Genomic DNA, 3,033 nt, shown 5'->3' on the forward strand with positions numbered 1-3,033 from the left:
CCTGCACACTTAGACACAAGGCTCAAACATAACAGGACCTAGCTTAAACTTGGTTGATCATATCAAAACTACCATGGGGTCTCAACAATCTCCCCCTTCTTGATGTGCATCAACCTTTGTTCAAGTTAGGGTAAAAATAATACAATAAAAGTATTTTAAAGAAATTACAATAATAATATTTTAGGAACTTTAAGTATAATGTTGCAAACTTTAAAATTTTATAATGTTGCAAAATTCAAAATGTTAAAGTTAAAATTCAAAATTTTAAAATCTCCTCCTAAACTTGTACGTATTCCTCCTCCTATGATCACATCAAAAAAAAAGGAAAATAACATAAAAAGTTAGAAAGTTTGAAATAAATTTTAGGGGACTTAAAAGAAATTTCAATAAAGTCATACTTTGTATTCGACAAGAAAGAGTTTTAAAGAAAATATTTTGTCAATTATATGATGTGCGCAAATATTATGATCATTTACGCATGTTTTAGCGCACATTCACGTACTTTATGCATATATATTTGTTGCATGATTGCCTCTTTTATCTTGTATTCATTATATATACTCTTTTGTACGGATATCTGCTCTTTGTTTGATTTTGTGTTGACATGGACAACTTTCAGAGCAAAAACGGCGATTATCAACGCACCGGAACAAGTCGAAGAACACGGCGGTGCAACCTTGCACGACCGTGTGACCAGACAAAAGGGCAGCAGTGCACGACCGTGCAATCCTTGCACGGCCGTGTAATCCTTGCACGGTCGTGCGGCCAAGACAGAGGCGGATCAACACACGGGCATGCATCCTTGCACGGTTGTGCCACCCCATGCCGAGACCAAGAAGTACACGGTTGTGCATCCTTGCATAGCCGTGCCCTAGGGACCGAGGCCAGCCACCACACAGTCGTGCCAATTGGCACGGTCGTGCAGCGCCACCAGAGAAGAGAATGAACACGGTCGTGCCATCTTGGCACGACCGTGTCGCTGCAGTTGAACCCTAGTATATATAACGGTTTTAACCCTTTTTCTCGAGGGGAGAGCGGGGGAAGCAAGCCGTCAGTTGGAGAAATATCTTGAAGCCGTCCTACACTGTCTTGGACCTCCCTCTAGTGATCTTCCACCACCATATCGGCCCCAAAAGCAGAGAATTGGATCCGAAGGCCACTCGTCGTCATTGGATAGGCATATTCCTTCTTTCTTTCTCCGTGTCTGAAGATTGTATGTTTATCTACCTTATGTCTTTGGGTATTTTTCCGACACTTATAGAGTAGATCCTTTGTTCTAGGATTAGGGAGTAGTTGTGGGTCCGTTTGATGTAAACTCATATTATGCTTATATTCGTTGGATGATCTTTTATGCTTTGTCTCAATTGCATGTTGCTTGATTGTGTAGAACTTGTTAACCTCGTAGAGGGATTATCCCTAGATCGTACACCCATGGGGCCCTAGTGACAAGGGTAACCCGTTCATGAACATCTAGGATACTTCCTTGAAAGGAGAGGCAAATTCTCCTCAAGGAAGTGAGAGACCAAACTTAGTTCTTAACCACTATTCTTAACTTACCAATTAGAGTCGTGTCCTCAAGATTTGCCGAGGTGCCCTAGTGACAGGGGAAAACCATAAAGGACTTCTTAGGGTCCTTCTTTATTCTGGTACTTAAGAATAGTCACTTTAGCTTCCGGTAATTGCATGTTAAAGGACAGCGAGTGTAGGATAAAACATGACACATCAATACCACCACAATGAAACCGACCTCCTAGAACTCCTCATAACCAAGTGAACACTTCGACTCACCGGCTCTAGATTCTTCTTCCTGACCTTTCTTCCTTAGACTATTCACAACCATTGATAGTCTAGCTAACCCTTAGTGAACAATTGCTAGTACTTATAACTAGTCCCTGTGGGATCGATATTTTTATTACTGACGACGAATCCGTGCACTTACGGTTCGTAACAAGTTTTTGGCGTCATTGCCGGGGACTGCGTCTATAACATTAGCAAAATCATATCGGCTTAGACTAGGCTTTCTTTTCTTTTCTTTTCTTAATTTTCTGTATTCATTTCTTTTTTATTATTTTTTTATTCCGCTATCATATTTCATATCTTATTATTGCATGTGTAGAGCTAACCTTTCAGGACAGCTACTACCCTTTGATCCAGAGATTGACAGAACCTTTCAGAAGAGAAGAAATCTACAGAAGGCATTCCAAGTAGCACAAGAATCCTCAGAAATGGCCGACAAATTGCTGAAAGATTACACGACACTATATGCACGAGGGGTTCGGTCCAGCATCACTCGACTGCCCATTGAAGCCCACAACTTTGAAATCAAGCCCACAATAATCCACATGGTCCTGCAAAATCAATTCGGAGGAGGACCACATGAGGACCCAAACCACCACCTAGAGTTGTTCTACGAGATCTGTGGCACTATGAAGGTGAAACGGGTCCCTCCAGAATCAGTCAGACTACTTCTCTTCGAGTTTTCCCTAAAAGACAGAGCCAAACAGTGGTTAAACTCTCTTCCAGCGAACAACATATCATCCTGGGAGCAGTGTGAGCAGAAGTTCCTGGATAATTTCTACCCACCCAGCAAAACTGCTTACATGAGGAACCTGATTGCCAGCTTCAAACAGATAGACTCAGAATCATTATTTGAAGCTTGAGACAGATTCAAGAGTATGCTAAGACAGTGCCCCCATCATGGCTTTAAAAAATGGTTGGTTTTGCACACCTTCTACAATGGGATAAATTATCACACGAAGGTATCTCTTGATTTTGCAGCAGGAGGAGCACTGATGAACAAAAGCCTCAATGAATCTAAAGAGATCATAGAGAATGTGGCGCAGAACCACCATCAATGGGCATCTGAAAGATCCAGTGGCTCTTTTATGGGGAATCCAATTAAAGCGTCAGGGAAATTCGATGTAGATGCAGTTACACTAATGTCTGCAAAGCTGGACGCTCTGACCAAGAAATTTGAAGCCATGGGGAACAACACAGCTAATGCAGTAGCATGTGTTTGCGACACTTGGGAGG

At 41.8% G+C, this 3,033-nt stretch overlaps 1 pseudogene; it reads right to left on the reverse strand.

The window, feature by feature from the left end:
- Nucleotides 1–2,632: 2,632 nt before the first annotated feature.
- LOC122022073 lies at nt 2,633–2,704 on the reverse strand (annotated as a pseudogene).
- Between the last annotated feature and the right edge of the window lie 329 nt (nt 2,705–3,033).

The sequence above is a fragment of the Zingiber officinale genome, chromosome 9A (assembly GCF_018446385.1).
Source record: "Zingiber officinale cultivar Zhangliang chromosome 9A, Zo_v1.1, whole genome shotgun sequence".
Lineage (NCBI taxonomy): Eukaryota > Viridiplantae > Streptophyta > Magnoliopsida > Zingiberales > Zingiberaceae > Zingiber > Zingiber officinale.